Source organism: Tursiops truncatus, chromosome 14 (genome assembly GCF_011762595.2).
Source record: "Tursiops truncatus isolate mTurTru1 chromosome 14, mTurTru1.mat.Y, whole genome shotgun sequence".
NCBI classification, from domain to species: Eukaryota; Metazoa; Chordata; class Mammalia; order Artiodactyla; family Delphinidae; genus Tursiops; species Tursiops truncatus.
The window spans coordinates 15,458,487-15,477,660 of NC_047047.1; the positions used below are offsets into that span (position 1 = coordinate 15,458,487).

Sequence of the window (19,174 nt, forward strand, 5' to 3'; positions counted from 1 at the left end):
AATGAAGCAACTGACAGAGGGTTAATCTCCAAAATTTACAAGCAGCTCATGCAGCTCAATATCAAAATAACAAACAACCCAATCCAAAAATGGGCAGAAGACCTAAATAGAAATTTCTCCAAAGAAGATATACAGATTGCCAACAAACACATGAAAGGATGCTCAACATCACTAATCATCAGAGAAATGCAAATGAAAACTACAATTAAGTATGACCACACACCAGTCATAATGGCCATCATCAAAAAATCTAAAAGCAATAAATGCTGGAGAGGGTGTGAAGAAAAGTGAACCCTCTTCCACTGTTGGTGGGAATGTCTTAAAAAAATTAAACTTGCTTTTCAAAATACTTCTGTATTCATACAAGTGAAAAGGAAAAATATCCCATTGAAAAGAAACTTCTGTAGACTGGCCTAGTAAATGAAGACCACCATTTCTATACATGAAATAAATGCTTCAAATATGTTACACACGTTTCAATTTTCAAAAAATATCTAAGTTAGAGTCATGTGGCTAGATTGCCCAATGGACTGTGAGCAGAAGTGGTTGGTGTGCCTTCTGAGCCAGACAATTAAGAGCCTGTATCTTTCCTCTATTTCTCTTTCCCCCACGGTGCTTGTTTATTCAACTAAAATATCATTCATCAAATTGACATTAAACTGGACTGCAAATCATAACCTACAAATAGTGCAAGTATGTCACTGAGGCTGGATAAGCACACGTGCACGTGACATACACATAAAATGGCTAACACTGTTGTGCATACCACTTCCATAGTAGTTTTGCCCTATAAAAATCCTTTAGACTATCTTGAATCACATTGCATAGAAATAGCAAAAGAAAATTCTTTATTTCAGATGTTTTGTCAGGCATTTAAAAATATGCAAAAATTGTAATGCTTTTAGGACTTAAAGTTTTACTGAACCTAAGATAAAAGTCAACAGTACTTACAAAACATCTGAATATGGAGAGCACACTCAACACACTTATGTGGAGAGCACATGATGAATATATATTACCAAACTCTGGCTTCTTTACGTCTATTCCTGTTGTTTTATTCTAAGCTTTATATGGTCTTGGATCCTTAAAATATGGAGATTTAATCAAATAATGTTACATTGACTTTTTCCATTCTAATAACCAACTTTAAAAAGAAGCACAGTAGAAGGGTATAGCCCTTTTTATACATGGGTATTTTTAAAGTCAATTCAATTTTTATTGTGATATGGTATTTTAATGAACACTCTCCTAAAAATAAAATTGACTGCATTATGGTTTTGTCTACAACATTTAAGTATCTTATTGCTAAAATATTCCAAAATGTATCCAGTAAGTATTTTCCATTTCCAATAGCCCAAGAGATTGAATCCTACTATTTGTATCAATTACAACTAAACCAGGTTAAGAACAGCTGCCCTAAAACCCTGCAGACCAAAGCTAGTCATCCAAGAATCTAAAACACTAGCACTTTCCATTCAGGTTGGAAAAATTAACATCCAACATAAAGAGATCTGAATGATTCATCAAGTAAGCAGTCAACAAACACTTCTCTGTTGTTCAAGCTAATAATTATTTGAAGCTTGAAGTTTCTGCCTTTGTTATTTTGATGGTTCCTAGAGTCACAGTTTCAATGTCAAATGTGACAGTTTTATCAGCCACCTTTCCCAGGAGTAACTGCCAGTAACTGATTAGTCATTTCTTTTCCATTTTCAAAAATGGCACTGTTTGCACTAATGCACACTGTCTGATGCTTCTGCAGAGATTCTTATTCATTCTATGATCTGCCCACACTCCTATAATGTCTCTCCCATCCAATTGTCTCTCAATTTCAACTCCAAATGTTAATGTCTGTCCACAGAAATAATTTGGGGTGCTGGAGTTGGATTCAGAATCTTTCTGGAGTGTTCTACTTCTTCTATTGCTCAGACAGTGCCCTTCAAGGCCATCTTTCCACTCATAAGGCACCAATGTGAGATGACCTATTTGGGGGATGCTTCAAGGACTCCATTCCTGGAAGCCATCTCCTCCACCAGAAGTGATAATTGGGTTCTAAGAACAATGCTATGAAATTCATTTCAGTGCTGCATATACATCCTCAAAATGATTTGAAGTACATTTATGGGACTGGAGCCTGTCATCTTGGGCACTAAACTCATCATCCATCTTACATCATTGTACACTCATGCCACCAGGGTTTTCTATTTTTTTCTTGTATCTGAACTAGTGGGTGAGATGCTGCTGTTCCATGGTTTAAAATGTAGTTTTTCACTATGTTAAGAACTGAGTCATTCAACTAGGAAGTTGCCTTCGTACATCATCCAGTAAAGGCACTTCTGGTAGTCTGTCCAACTGAATGTGTGAGGCTCTTTTGGTAAAGCTCTGCAGCTTCTCACTCTGCTCTTATACACCACCAAGAATGGCAGTCTCTCTTTCTTGGACTGTCCTCTACAGGGTTAGTTCCATGCTCTTTGACTTCTGGAATCATCTAGTGGCTTACTACTCTGTTCATTGGTGTCTACTTCTTGCAAAAGACCAACCGCTCAAAATGGAGCTTCCTAAGGGCTCCCTTTAAATCATTAAAATGCTATTCCAGGACCATCCTCTGGGAAGATGTCTCTTTCATCTCTGAGATGATGACTTAATCCTTTTCAAGTCATGGTCTTTTCTGAGAATCATGAGAAGTTTTTAGACTGTATTCTCAGAAAAATGATCATCCATGCCCTGCCTCTGTGCCTCCTGCAGCCCCTGAAGTTCTGGACCAGCTCCTGTTGGCTCCATGTTCTCATGGGCCTCCTGCTGCTCAGGCTCCAACTCCTCTTTGTAGGTGGCATGGCCGGTGGTTGTGGGTATGGGTTCCTGACTGTTCCATACCTCGCTGAGCTGCCTAGCACCTGAAGCAGCTCCTTTGAGAGATAAATGGACTCTGAATACAGACAAAATGCTTTTGCTTTGATACGTTATATTGGAGTTGCCTTTAACATGACTTTTGCTCATTCTGGATTGATTGGTCATTGTTGTTGATGAGAGAATAATAAAAATGATAATTTCATTTGGTGGCATATGGCACGGCTCAGCCTGTGGTAGATGGTAGGGATATCTGGTGGGGCAAAGGGCCAGGTCAAATGGTCATTTTATAGCAACGTAATGAGTGAGCGAAGCTCATAGCTCCCAACTCCAAACCCTGCATTCACCTAGCAGTTATTTTATTTTCCTTACTTCATCTGTTTTCTGATTACTTCAGTTGGTTAAAAACAACAACAACAACAACAAAAAACACCTTTTCTGGTTAAATTATATACAACTTCTGAGGAAGAATATTTAAGAAAGCTGAGTCAGGGGAATTAACACTGAAATGATTTTTGTAAGCTTTAACAATATTATGACTCAGGCATAAAGTAATAATGTAAAATGCTTTGAATGTTTTATGAGGAGAAAATGAGTTAGGCACTAAAGGACGTGGATTGCCATGGATTGCCATTTTGTATTGCATTCTCACAGCTCATACCTTGTCTAGACTGATGACCTATAAATTTGCAGGTTAAAGAAAGGATTAACCTGGGCTTCCCTGGTGGCGCAGTGGTTGGGAGTCCGCCTGCCGATGCGGGGGGCTCGGATTCATGCCCCGGTCCAGGGGGGCCCCAGGTGCCGCGGAGCGGCTGGGCCCGTGGGTCGTGGCCGCTGGGCCTGCGTGTCTGGAGCCCGTGCTCCGCGGCGGGAGGGGCCGCAGCGGTGAGAGGCCCGCGTACAGCAAAACAAAACAAAAAAAAGGATTAACCTAATGTAGATTGAGTTGGTCACTGATTTGTCTGTAATGGGATTAACCCAGGGGCTGTGTGAACTGCATATCCTCTGGTTATATCTGCATGAGATGGGCTGGATCTTTGTGTTTGCCTCCACAGGGCTACGGCCAGATGGAGGCCTTTGGTTTTCTCTAGCTCTGTTATTTGCCTGAGTTTCCAGGTCTGCCTGCTCCTGGAAGGGAAAGCAAATGTGGAGCAGACAGCAAGCCACCTCTGCCCTAGGACTAGGCGCTTTCCAAGCTGCTCGTGGAGCCACCCTTGCAGACTCTGACCTCCTGGTCTCTGGTTTCTGCTCATTCAGACCTGCCTACTCCTTTCTGTCTTAGTGGACTCTGTCATCCTGGCTCATTGTTTTCCAAGACTGCAGAATCTGCTAGATCTTTTCTGGTCCAGACCCCTTCGCTCCAGAACTCATTCTGAACAAAAGCTCTGCACAGCATGCCACCCTGCCCTTTGTTAGTCAATGATCACAGGCTTGAGGGAGAGTTTAGCTAAGTGAACTTGTGACCTTTATTGAATATTGAAGAGTGTACCAGGCACTGTTCTAAATGTTTTACTCATATCAGCTCATTTAATTCTTGTGATGACCATATGAGGTCTTTATTATCCTCATGGAGTAACTTCCCTAAGATCACACAGATATTAGGGGACAGAGCCAAGATTCAAATCCAGATAGTTTGGTTCCCAGAGGCTGAAATCTTCACCACCACCCCATAAAACCTCTGTAAATAAACACACAGGTAGCAAAATGGGAAAGCTAGAGCATCAGGGTGAATTATGCAATATTTATTGTATTTGTATCATGTGCCAGTCTTGTACGCATGCAGTGACAGGTCTTGAGTTATATCAGATAATAATTTTATATTCTCTTAGTTCACAAGGTAGTGAATGATAAAATAAAGGAGAGTGTGATCAAGACTATATGAAAAATGCAGTCTGATTTGCTAAGAGAGCACAGGGGAAGGAGTGAGCAGTCCCAGGACAGAGGATCAGGGAATGCTTCATGGTCAAGCCAGAGTTTGATCTGGATCCAAGCATAGTATTTGGGTGTTAGAAAGGAAGAAAGAAGGGAGCAATTTTAGGAAAGGAAATAGCAGAGGGAAAGTCCCAAGGGCACAATGTGTACAGGGGCAGTAAATAACTTTGGATAAGAATTAGAATGAGAGCATGAAATAGAGCTGAGAGATGAAGGCCAGAATTTAGACCTTATTTGCCGGGTTTAGGAGTTTGCATACAAATTAAAAGGTGACATACTTCAGAGGATTTGAATGTGCTTCAAATGGTTGACTGGACGGCAGAGGATGATAGAAATTGCAGCTAAGAGTAACCAAATAAGAGGTTGATACAGTCTCTTAGTGAGAAGGATTATTAGGCAGTGGGCAAAGAGGGATGAATTTGAGAGCCATTTCATAAGCAGGAATAAAAGCCTTAGTGAGCAGGTATGAGAGATGAGACAGAGTGAGTTGTCATAGACAGTGAGAGTCAGAGTGTCCAGGTTCTCACCCATAAGTCAGTAGCTTTTTCCTTCACCTGGTTTCTTAGCACACTTGACCCACCAACCATAAAATGTGAGATCACCACCTCTATACTCTGCCTCCTCTGATCCTCAACAGAGGAAGAATATAGTTGTCCTTGACCCTGAGATGACATCTAATCAAATCCTTCTTGGTAAAATATGAAATTGATACTGACGAGTGCCTACACCACTTGTGGAAAGTTTGTGAGTCTCCATTTAGAAATTGTATTAATTCTTACAGCCACTGTTTTTAAAAAGAGTCAGGAGGACTCCCAAAGTGGTCTAGATAGCCATAGCTAAAACAGAACACGATGCATTGAGTGAATTGCTCACTCAGGCCTTTATTTTGTTCTGGGATCTCAAGAGAGGTAAAAAAGACAGAGTACTATTTTGAGAAGGGCTCTGAGAGCAGTTGTGCTCTACTGAGTAGCAATGATGGTTGTGGATATAGGAGGGGGAATGACAGAAATTCACCACGTACAAGCCATCCCAACACAGGTCAGTTTTTGTGGGATGTTGGAGTTGAAATAGGTAAGGATCTGTAGAGACAAAATCCCTTGCATATCTCTGGAGAACGTTGGGAATCTGGCTGTTTTCTGTAGGAGCCTTTTCATGGAAACGTCAACAGCTCTAAAAAGGGTATGGAGATTGTCTTGCTTAACTAGTGGTCTTAGGAAACCAGCAGACATATTGGACCTAGTTTTGGCCAATGAGTTTTTACCTCCTCCCTTTAGAAGAAAGCATAGGACCCGATATGATGCATGGGGATCCTGTATTGACTAAGATTTAATACTTTGTCAGTAGTGCTTCCTATTTGGCCTGAAAGGGCCAACTGCTTTCAAAATTGCTCTTTATAGTATTTCCCTTCCCTTAGTCCCAGAAGAATGAGAAAATGAAAAAGACTGGGTGAGTTAAACCTATCACTTCTTTTTTGACAACAATTTCAGAGCATGTGCCCTTCTGGCATAACCATGTAATAATGGATGGTAATTCCAAAGCCATAGAGTTGTTCCCAAAGCAGCCCTAGACTATTCATGTTTATTGCTGGGTCAATCTTGGGAGATTGCTCCTTTCTAAGAATTTGTCCATTTCTTCTAGGTTGTCCATTTTATTGGCATATAGTTGCTTGTAGTAGTCTCTCATGATCCTTTGTGTTTCTGTGGTGCCAGTTGTAACTTCTCTTCTCCTTTTTCATTTCTAATTTTATTGATTTAGGCCCTCTCTTTTTTTTTTATGAATCTGGCTAAAGGTTTATCAGTTTTGTTTATCTTTTCAAAGAACCAGGTTTTAGTTTCATTGATCTTTTCTAAAGTATTTTTTTAGTCTCTATTTCATTTATTTCTGCTCTGATCTTTATGATTTCTTTCCTTCTACTAACTTTGGGTTTTGTTTGTTCTTCTTTCTCTAGTAGCTTTAAGTGCAAGGTTAGGTTGTTTATTTGATATTTTTCTTGTTTCCTGAGGTAAGGTTGTATCACTATAAACTTCCCTCTTAGAACGCTTTCGCTGTGTCCCATAGGCTTTGGATCATCGTGTTTTCATTTAAATTTGTCTCCAGGTATTTTTTAGTTTCTTCTTTGATTTCTTCAGTGATCCATTTGTTGTTTAGTATTGTTCAGCCTCCACATGGTTGTGTTTTTTGCAGTTTTTTTCTTGTAGTTGATTTCTAATCTCATAGCATTTTTGTCAGAATAGATCCTTGATATGATTTCAATTTTCTTAAATTTGCTGAGGTTTGCTTTGCGGCCCAAGCAGGCCTGGACTGAATTTGAGGCTGAATAACCTAGACATCCAATCCACTGCCACATTCACAAGTGCAAATTGGAATATCCAAATGCTGCTTCTTTTCTGTAAATTTATCACTTTCCACTTGATATGCTGAGTGGGCTGCTTGCCTGTCACTCCTTTTATCTGGATGAAAACAAGTCTTAAATAATATACAAGGAATAGTCTCCATAAGAACCAATAAAACTTCACAAAAGAGGATGATGTGACTGCCTAAAACCCAAAGTCTTACTTGATTTTGTTTCACCAACCCTAAAAGATATCCTTTTTATTTTTTAGAGGTTGTTAGAGTATAGTTGGATTAAGTTATTATCTCTAAATTTGTCTAGTATGATTCAGGTAATAACCAGCATTGTTATTTATCCTGATTTTAATAATTGATGCCCACTTTTGTGAGCAGATGTCAATCACCTTAGAAGTAGGGGCATAAAGAAAACTTGGCAGTGATGTGGCAAGATTCTCCATTCAAGGGCTGGAATCAAGGTTTTCTGAGCTATGAAATCATCAGGATGTGTCATGAGTAAGAGGTGGTGGAAGGAAGGTTGCCGTATCTGGAGTGCTGAAGTGATTAGCTCTGGGCCACTTCCCAGTGAACCCAACAAATCCTTTCTCTTTGGCTGAGTTACTTGGAAAGCAACCTGTTCCCAATGTACATGAAGTTTACCTTTTGCTCTTTGTACACTGTATAAATGTTCAACTCAGCCAAGGAGGAATTTGGAAGAAACATTTTCTTTTGTGATTGTTTGAAATATTTTCATATGAATCAATAAGATGGAAATGTAACTCTTTAGAAGATCTAAATCCACAGAAACTCAGAGAAACCATTTTGCATGGTTGATACTGAAATTTATCCAGCACTGCCACAAGGCCAACAGAAAAGCATCCTGGGGCCTATGATGGCTGCACAATAAATTGAACTGAGGATACTAGGAAAGCCAATATATCAAAAAACAAACCCCTTACCTACCACCAAATCATTTTAAAATGAATTTCTCGAAAGAGGCTGCACAGGTTACTTTTGCTGTATTGGGACTGAGGTTTATTCACCAGTAATTGCACCCAGGAGAGACTTCTTAAACCTCTACTTGTAAAGCAGGGCCTGGGAAGTAAACTCTCTGTTTTGGCTGGCAGAAACTCCCTTATGGCTAATATAATTGGACAGTATCACTTAAGCCTTTCTGTTCCCTCACTAAATATTCTTAGGATGACTCCTTCTGCTGCACTGTCCCCTACTCCGTGTTGAAACTGAGCAGGACACTATGGGACACCTGGGCATGGAAGCCTTTCCATGTCCCCCATTTCTTGTTTATAGTGAAAAGACTCCAGCCTCCATGACCTCCCCTGAGTCCCAAAGGGCAGATTCAAACTGTTGCTAATCAGAGAAGGGAGGGGATGCAGAGATAGGGGTGGAACAGCCAAGAAACAATAGTGCAGCCTTGGAGCAGAGTCCTGGTTCTGCCTCAAGGGATACACATAACAGTATCTTCTAAACTCTTTATAGAACTAAAACTCCCAACAAATGGAAGATGTCAGCATTCTTCATTCCAGATTAAAGAACAAGAGAAGCTCTTCAGGAAGTCCACCTGAGGCCAGATTAAGAACCACAGAAACTCAGCAGATTGCCTGAGACCATATTAAAGGAGTGCAGGCCCTGCACACACCTTAATCTTATGAGCAACCCCACCCTTGAACTATTGCTATAAAACTCCTCACCATATCCTAGTAGGTTGGGACACACAGTTGTCAAGGGAAGGAGCCTGCTATGCTCCCCTTGGTCTAGCAAAGCAATAAAGCTATTCTTATCTACTTCACCCAAAACTGTGTCTCTGGGATTTGATTGGCATAGGTGCACAGAGGCCAAATTTTCGGCATCAGTGTGGACTTCTCCTCTGTGGTCCTACCCTCAGGCTGGCACTTTGTTCCCTCAGCTTTATTCTACTCTTCTCCAGGCCCATCTCCCCATTGATATTTACTATTCCAAGTCCATTCTCTTAAGTTGAGGTACTCCCAGTGAGCTATTTGTTTTAGCCTTTTTATGATTATTAGTTTTTGTATTAGTTTTCTATTGCTGCTTAAACAACTTACTACGAAATTTAGTAAGTTGCACAGAGTTAACCCAACTGCCAAGTCTGAGGGAACAGTCTCCACAAGACTGCCCTCACTTCAGACACCAGCCACAAGTTTAGAAGTTCCCAGGGTCACTTACTGCAAACCAGCTGGCTACAAATTTGGGGGTCCCCATGGTCACTCAGGTTTGATAATTCTTTAGGATGACTCACAGAACTCACTACTAACTGAATGATTGATTATGGGGAAAAGATCCAAATTAAAATTAACCGAAGAAAGAGACACACAGAGCAGAGTCTGTGAGAGGTCCAAACACAGAGCTTCTGGCCTTCCTGTCACACTGAGTCATGGATGGTGTTAACTCTTCCAGGCCACCATGTGTGACAATACGCACAAAGTATTGTCAGCCAGGGAAGCTCACCCACAAAGATTTAGTATACAAAGTTTTTATTAAGGCTCAATAGCACATTGCCTGGGTGGCTGACTCTAAGTCTCCAACCTCTCCCTGATGTCAGGCTTACATGTTTAGTCTCTAGTTTCTTCAGAGGTTGGAACTCATGCTGTGTGATCCAAATAAATCATGTTGTTAGACAAAGACACTTTTAGCAGACAGGACATTCCAGGGACCTAGAGATTACTACCTAATAGGTGAGGTCAAAGACTAGACTTCTCTTTGGGTGAGGCCAAATTCCTAACTATGTAAAGCTTAAACAACACAAATTTATTATCTTAGCGTTCCATAGGTCAGAAGCCTGATAGGAGTGTCACTGGGCTAAAAGCACAGTCTCCTTTCTGGAGACTCTAGGGGTATTATCTGTTTCTTATCCATTCATACTGTTAGCAGAATTCGATTCCTTGTGGTTACAGGACTGAGATCCCTGTTTTCTTACTGGCTGTCATCTGAAGGCCATTACCAGTTTGTAGACACTGCCTGCATTTGACCTCCATCTTCAAAGCTAGCAATGGCATGTTGAACTTAATAAATACTTTGCATCTCTCCTCCTCCATCTTTTGTCTCATCTCTCTGACCTGACCTAGAAAAATTCTCTGATTAAGGAAAAATTCTCTGATTAAGGATTAGAATGGTCGTACCAAGATAATCTAAAGTAATTTCTCCATCTCAAGGTCATTAATTTCATCACATCTGCACAATACCTTTTGCCATATAAGGTAACATATCTACAGGTTAGGGCATGGAGGCCAATATTCTGTCTATTAGAGATACTGAACATATGAATTTTAAAATGGGGTTTGGTTGCCTTAATTCAACTGAAAGTATGACATGGTGTCTTCTAAGCCATTAACAGGGCCAAGAGGGGAAAAAGTTGCAGGTGGGAGGTTTTTCATGGCCCATCAAATCTCATACATAGGCGTTTCATATCCCAAAATAGAAACAGCTGGTCAGGATGGCTTTGTTTTACTTGCCCCAAGTTTTATATTTGTTTCATATTTGACAAACAATTATCAGGAAATGGCTGCTTGCTAGGCAGTATGCTAAGCACATTTTCTTGGTTTTCCCATTAAATCATTTAACTACTTAAAAGAATTCAGATCTTCATTTCATAGATTGGGAAACTAGATTTTAGAAATATGCAGTGTATTACCCAAGGTCACACGGTGAGAAAATGATATCTCAGGAATTTGAACATGGTTTTCTGTGAGTCTAGGATTTTTTAGACTGCAAAATGCCAAGTCTCCAATATTATCTAACATGTGTATTTAATACCTATATTACATACATATATACACACATTTTAATGTCTACAATGTTGACAACTCTATTTTTATGTATACAATTTTACTTTTATTTTATCAAGTTCTGAGAACCTAGAAGCAGAAAATATGTATCTTGTTTATCTGTGGAGAAAATGTTAATTGTATTTGAGGTGCATACACTGATTTTATAAAATACTATCTGATAATTTCTTAATAGGCCAATAAAATTAAGCAGCAAAGTCATTTTAAATGGAATTTAACAAGCACAGAATTTCTTCTAATGCATTCTTTTTAATCCCTAAAACATCAAATCAAGTGAAATCCCAGAGTATCTATATAACAATTTCATTCAACTCACTTGTAATGGGAAGGCATGTATTTTAATTTTTATAGTTTTACCCTTGTAACACATCTTTACAGTTGGTTAGTTTAATTCAAGGCAATTTTCAGACCAAAAGTGAGGCAATTACTAGCCCATTATGAGAGGTAGTTAATAGATTATTTATTCATATTACTGAAGGTTTTGATTTCCAGCATTTTCACCTGGTAAATCTTTAGGGAGCAAGATCTCATACTCTACCTGTAAGTGACTTGGCACACTGATTGTTCATTTCTCCTAACAATCCCTAGCCTGGACCTTCTGTGCTATGAATCTAAGTGTCACATTTCTCTTTTGCATCTTTCTATTCAGGGAATCCTCACTCTGTGTTTCTAATTCTTCCCCCCTCTGTGGGGAAAAGACCTCACAGACCTTCGCAGATCACTTAGTTTGCTAGTGGGAAAGTGATAGTCTCTCATTTCAGTAAAGTACATAATGAATATTGATCCCTCGACTCTTCTCATTCATGCAAAGTAGAAAATCAGAGTCAATGTTGTCCTCTTGTGAAAGTAATCACTTGGGTTTAGCAGAGAACTGCAGAAATCTCCAAATCAAGATGTCTTCCTGGCTGGAGGGCATCTGCTCCTCCTAATGGCGTATTTGGAAAAGTAAGATCTCTCAGTAGCTCCTCCTGGTGGCAATTTCAATCCCTGTATCTTTTTGCTGGAGTCCTGCCTTGGGGAATTGCTCTAAGCTCCATGGGTTATAGAAGTTATATTATTTTTAGTTCCATCTTCTAATTGTTTTTTTTTAAACTACAGAATCCTCTAGTGGTAGCTGTGAGGCCATGCTTATGGATCAGTTTTTTGAAAGATTCTTTTTAAAGTTTCAATGACTTTTACAAGGATGCAAACATGGACATCTCAGCAGTACATATTGGGCTCTGCTCTTACGCACTTTCCTGCACGTTGCAAGGGAGATCTCAGATCCACTGAGTCCCTGGCTGGGATGAATATTCATTTACTCATGTAAAACATATTAAGTACTTACTTTGTACCAGTCACAGTTCTAAGCATTGGGAAATACAGAATATAATCAAAGAGACAGAAATTCCTACACACATCAAATGTCTTTTCAAGTAAGAAATAAAATAAATATATAAAGTATATAAGATGATAGATGATAAACCAGAGAGAACATTCTGGATTGGGTGTGGGGCTCATGTTTTCAAGCCTGATTCATCTGTGGTCTCTTCAGACAGTGTCTGATTTCAGGTTATTGGGTACAGTGAACCCTGTTGTCTATCTAATATCCTTATGCCCTGGTTCTTTACTAACAATCCTGATTTTCTCTGGGCAACTCTATACTGATTTTCTCAGACTCCTTTTTAGCTATCGAAGGCAATGCAAATCAGTCTGGTCGTGAGATAAATAAGCAAATGTTCCTGGATGGGTTGTCTCTCCCAGCCACCCCTGCCCAAAGTCAAAAACTTTAGAGGAGAAGGTTTCTGTCTGTTTCCGTTCTGCTTTATTTCTGACCTGAATGTGGACATAATCCCTGGAACTGCAGAAATCACCTTGCATTCAGGAGGAAAGCATATGCTAGAGGTGGCAGAGCAGGAAAATGGAACTCAAGCCATCCTATCACCCCCGACTCTGAGTACCATCACATTGTACCCGAGGGGCTCCATCCACATTGCAGCCTTTGCATGTGAAACCCACTGGACCACAATTTTAAGGGATACAATATGTATGAGACCCTCTGAAATTGTGAAAACCTGTAGCACTGTGTTTTCTTTATTAACCCTTCTTGGTTTGTTCACAGTATTCAGGTTGCTATTGCACACAGCCAAATACAATCTTAAATGATGCAGGAGGGGGTTAATTATAGTTACGTTTCATCTTCAAAACTTTTCTTTCAGGATACAGATGAAGATACTTAAGTCCTAGGACAATTCAGATATCATATACGGCAGATGTACAAGGTGGGCTATAGTAGGGATTGTAGTGGTGTGATTCATCTGTCAAGTTTGTTTTCTTGCTATTCCAATACCTAGAGAAGCCAACTTGTTCAAAAAGGAGGATAGAAGGAAGGATGAGGTTGGAAGTATCAGACTTTAAGTCAAACATTAGGGCATAATTGAACAATTAAAACTGTATCTTACATTATATAAATGCAAAGAGTTTCTCAACCTCATATCCAAGCACTCACATCTGTCAAGGCTGTCTCCTGGTATCTGGAATCTGTGTCCATTGCCATGCCAATATTGCCATCTAAATCTGATCCAGAATCAGCCTCACAATGTCCCTTTCAAGCCATGGAATTTGCTTTATCCTTGCTCTCCTTGTCTTCAGTCTATTTCCCCACTAATTGAATATCCATATTATCACAGAGTTGCCTTTCTCAAAATCACATTTCCCACTATCGTTTTTCTTCTTTAAAACTTTCTTTAGATAAATTCTGTTTTCTGGATGAAGTCCAGATTCCTTAACTTTGTGCACTAGCTTCTTTAATCTGTGGCAGTATTTGGCTTTCTGGTTTTCTATCGGTAGCCAAACCTTGACAATTTCTGGATACACTGCCACATTTACGATACTGTGCCTTTCTTTTTCGTGGGTTTTCTTTCTGTCAAGAATGTTCTCCTTCCTCTCAACTTTCTGCATTCCCCTTGCTCTTCTTTCAAGGCTCAGAAAATGGAACCAACTCTGAAGTTTTCCCTTATTTCTCCAAACAGTTGATTATTTCTTACCCTGTATTATTCCTTATATTACATCATCTGGTACTACCTCATAATGGCATTTAATTCACTTTATACAATGATCAGTTAAAATTTATTTATATCTGTCTTTTTCCAGATTATGAGTTTCTAAGTGTTCATGTTCATATCTTATTTGTATTTATTTCCCAGTTTTTAGTATAAGTGCTCAACTAATATGAGATCAGTATAAATTTTTTTATTTTAGAATTTAATCTAAGTAATTGTCTTGATCATAAGCTACCTGATTAAGTCAGAGATGGGAATGAAGTGATAAAAAAAAATCTAAATGCAAAACTTTCTGAATTGCTTGGAATAAGAGCCAAAGCCTTGAATTGTTTGGAAATTACTAATCTGAGACCATTTAATGAAGACTTTGAGTTGCAATCAGGATTATCAAGGTACAACATAACTATCAACAGATATGAATATACATATATGTCTTTCCATGCCTAATGACAGAAAATATATTTTCTTATTAATAAAACAAAGCAATAATATTTTAAGAGATTATATTGTACAAGCATATATATTTTCAGTTGGTTGGGAAAGGATTCATATAATTTGATTAGATGGAAATGGTGTAAATAGTGCATATTGGTATCAAGGGAGCCTATTGTACTTAATGTTGATGGATGTTTAATATTGTCAATTCATACATGGTTCCAGCAGCAATGAGTAGAAACATTGCTTTTAGGTGCAAGCCTATTAACAAATTAATCTCATTACAAAATGTCATCCAATGGGCTTATCTTTCCCACTGGAAAAAATACAGTCTAATGCTTTAGCACGTCATGTTTGGGCTGGAAGACAGGTGATTAATTATTTTGTTCTGTATTGGAAATTCTCAGGTTGCCATGAAAAAAGGGAGCCATGTAGGCACAGTTTACATAAAATCTTTTATTTTTTGGGGGGGGTACGCGGGCCTCTCACTGTTGTGGCCTCTCCCGTTGCGGAGCACAGGCTCCAGACGCGCAGGCTCAGCGTCCATGGCTCACGGGCCCAGCCGCTCCGCAGCATGTGGGATCTACCCAGACAGGGGCACGAACCCGTATCCCCTGCATCGACAGGAGTACTCTCAACCACTGCGCCACCAGGGAAGCCCTTACATAAAATCTGACATTGATTAGTGGCACTCATCTTTTTTCTTTATCCCTTTCTCTCTTCTTTTTTAAATAAAATGAGCATTTTATTTGGGTAGATTTGGGTAGATTTATTTGGGTACCCATTCCATTTGGGTAGACTATTATATTGTCTTACCTTACTTGAGAATGCATCATTATAAGCTGTGTGATATGTACATATGTAGTAATATTAATTTTACACCAAAATAAGTGTTAAACACTTGATATTTCCTATTTAAATTCATATCTCAGTCTTCCCTGGTGGCACAGTGGTTAAGAATCCTCCTGCCAATGCAGGGGACACGGGTTTGAGCCCTGGTCCAGGAAGATCCCACATGTCGCGGCGCAACTAAGCCTGTGTGCCACAACTGCTGAGCCTGTGCTCTAGAGCCTGCAAGCCACAACTACTGAGCCCACATGCCAAAACTACTGAAGCCCAGGCACCTAAAGCCTATGCTATGCAACAAGCGAAGCCACCACAATGAGAATCCCGAGCACCACAAGGAAGAATAGCCCCGGCTTGCTGCAACTAGAGAAAGCTCACATGCAGCAACGAAGACCCAACACAGCCAAAAACTAATAAATAAATAAAAATAAATAAATTTTAAAAATAAATAAAAAATAATAAAAAAATAAATTCATATCTCAAAAGTAGTTAGTGAGCATTTTAAAGATCCTAATTAGAAGTTCACATGACAGAGGAGACTCAAGCAGATACTTCAATATCACCATCTAAATCTGAACTAGCCTCTTGCTATTCAAAGTGTGGTCCAGAGACCAGTATAACAGGCATCACCTATGAGCTTGTTAGAATGTACAATCTCAGGCCCTCAACCTAGACATAATGGATCAGAGTCTGCATTTAAACAAGACTCCCAGTGGATTCTGTGAATATTTAATTTGAGAATCACTGTACTAGGCAGTTTGTTAAAATTAACATAAGAGATGTAAGAAATAAATTTGCTTTGGTGAAATGAGTAATGAACAAACACATGGTTTATTGGAAATATTTATACAGGCACGTTTGCCCTTCTGGGAATTAGATATAAGAATCTGGGCAGCCCAGTAGCTTTTGGAGTGGCACCCCAAAGTAAATGTAGAACTCATTTGGTCTTGTGTCTCTCCACTTCACAGAAGATTCTGGTACCTGATCTGACTACAAGGTTAGCTGAACTTGCTGTCAAAATGTTATTATATTTACCTTGGAATGAAACTTTCATGAAAGATGCTTGCCACTGTCTGCTAGGACAGAGGATGAGGAGGTCTCATGATTGTTCTTGTGCTTGCTTGATAGTAAATGTTTGTAAGTGCTTATAAGTTTGCCTGTCTGGAACGTCTTGCATGATTAGCTTATAAGATGCCACCTGCTAGTAAGCCCAGTAATCATTGGTAGCTTGGAAATTTACCAGAAAGTATCTTACAATGAAAAAAGCCCAAATTGATTTGGGGCAGTTTACAATAGAGATTTGGAAGCTACACAACCCTATAGTTTCTTTTCATTTTTCTAGTGGTGCTCTTGGCTTACAGATAATCTCATGACTGAGAAGATTTTGTATTCCAAGCAAACCTCCAGTCCAGGTCAGATTAAGAATGCCACTAATAATACTCTGTTCTGAATGCCACTGGTGGGGCAATACGTTCATTTCTGCAAATGGAACTTGGCCCTGGATTGCTATACCTCTTCAATGAATCACATTAATTGCCAACAGATGGCACAAAAAACTGTGAACTTCACAGATATTTCTGCAACATTCTCTTACTTTGTCATTCTCAGGTGAGAAATCAACTGTTTCTTTAGAAATCTTTAACTCCATTCTAAATCAGCATAATAAAGCCTAACCTTTGGCCTTTTCATAATCTTTGAGTCTATTTCTTGAACCTCAAAATGTGTTTTTTTGCTAAATGTCTCACTGTGTCTTGGTCTATCCACAGTGTTCATGGTCACCTGTAGAAGGAGCTCTGAATGAAAACTAGGATCTGATAGGCAGAGCCATAAAATGGTCTGTTTCAAACATATTGAGCAATATGCCATATCGATGCCATATCGATAATTCAACATGTATTCCTTTTTTATCCCTGCTCCTGCCAGAGAGTTGACAGAAATATTATCTCGGCCACTCTTGAGAAAGCAGATCACCTTTAGGGAGCTAAAAGGTAGGAAGTACAAAGGATCTACTGAAGACAAATGGGATAGTAGTAGCTTTTGGAAAAGTGGATGATAACTCTGTATTTTCCCCAAAATGTGGCATAATGAGACCCTTTTTACTTCCACAGTTGGAAAGGAAAATGGCTCAATTCTTTGTGTATGGATGTCTGAGGTAGGATCATGCTAAGAACTATGAGCTTCAGAATTAAAATGAGGGGTATCCTTAGCCAAACTTGGTGCTAAGGAAGTCACCACAGGGTTACAGAAATGGACCAGTGAGACATCTCCCAGGGTTGTCTTGTTGCATCAGTTGGACTCTGGAAGTTGAGCTTTCAATTGTGTTACCAAGAAGCTTTAAGCTATATGTATTCTGTTAGGATGGTTTAGATATTACTTCATCTCTCAGAGTCTAGTCTTTCTTTCTTCTTCTGCCTCACTCAGTCATAGGTAACTGGACTGAGCGAACATCCGACTTAAGAACAATTCTCCTATGAAATGTGAAATTGAAATATGGTCTATCTTAGTGAATGTTCCTTTTGATCCAACAATGTTCCTGTTGTTGGATGAAGTAGTCTATAGATGTCAGTTATACCCAGTTGATTGATGGTGTTGAGTTGAACTACGTCTTTACTGATTTTCTACCTACAGGATCTATCACTTTCTTATAAAGAGGTGTTGAATTTCCCAATATGATAATGGGTTCATGTTTCTTACTGCAATTCTATTGATTTTTGACTCATATAATTTATGCTGTGTTGTTAGGTGCATACATGGTAAGGATTGATAGGTCTTGGAGAACTGACCACTTTAATCATTATGTGATATTCTACTTTATACCTGACAACTTCCCTTGCTTTGAAGTCTTCTCTGTCTGAAATTAATATAGCTACTCTTGTTTTCTTTTGATTCATCTTGGCATGGTGTATTTTTCTCCATCCATTAATTTTATTATTTTTTAAATGCATGCAAGGAAGTTCTTATTTCATTTTATTTTCTTAGCTTCCCCCTGGACCCCTAGCTTTATTGAGATATAATTGACATATAACATTGTGTAAGTGTAAGGTACACAGTATGATGTGTGAAATCTCAAAAAGATGAATTCATAGAAACAGAGAGTGTATTGGTGGTTGCCAGGGGCTGGGGGGTAGAGGAAATGGGGAGATGTTGGTCAAAAGGTACAAACTTCCACTTATTTTAATCTATATGTGTTTTTATTTTTAAAGTGAGTTTCTTGTAGGCAACATATAGTTGCATCTTATTTTTTGACCCACTCTGACAATTTCTGTCTCTTAATGGGTATATTTAGACTACTGATACTAAAAGTAATAATTGACATATTTGGATCAATATTCCCAAATTTGTTACTGTTTTCTGTTTGTTCCCCTTGTTCTTTGTTTCCATTTTATCTTCCACTATTTTTCTGTCTTTTGTGGTTTTAACTGAGCCTTTTATACGATTCTAGTTTCTCTCCTTTCTTAGCATATCAATTATACTTCTCTTTTTTAGAAACTTCTTTTAGTGGTTGCCCTAGAGTTTGCAATCTATGTTTACAACTAATCCAAGTCCACTTTCTAGCGGTCTTGCCCACTTTCTAATAACACTACGTCAGTTTATTGGTAGTATGAGTAACATATATAACAAAATAATCCTAATTCCTCCCTCTTATCCCTTGTCTCTTTGCTGCCATTTATATATACATATATGAATAATCATACATGTTTATGTTGTTACTATTATTCTATTATTATTTTGAACAAACTATTATCAGTTAGATCAATAAAGAATACGAAATTTAATTTTATCTTTACTTATTCCTTCTTTGATGCTCTTCCTTTCTTTATGTAGATCTGAGTTTCTGACCTCTGTAATTTTTTCTCTCTAAAGAACTTCTTTGAATGTTTTTTGCAGGGCTGGCCTACTGGCAACAGATTTCATCAATCTTTGTTT

The 19,174-nt window shown here is 38.8% G+C and overlaps 1 pseudogene; it reads right to left on the reverse strand.

Annotated features, from left to right (window-relative positions):
- Positions 1-1,453: 1,453 nt before the first annotated feature.
- On the reverse strand, positions 1,454-2,599 carry LOC101335658 (cytokine receptor-like factor 3 pseudogene; annotated as a pseudogene).
- Positions 2,600-19,174: the final 16,575 nt, after the last annotated feature.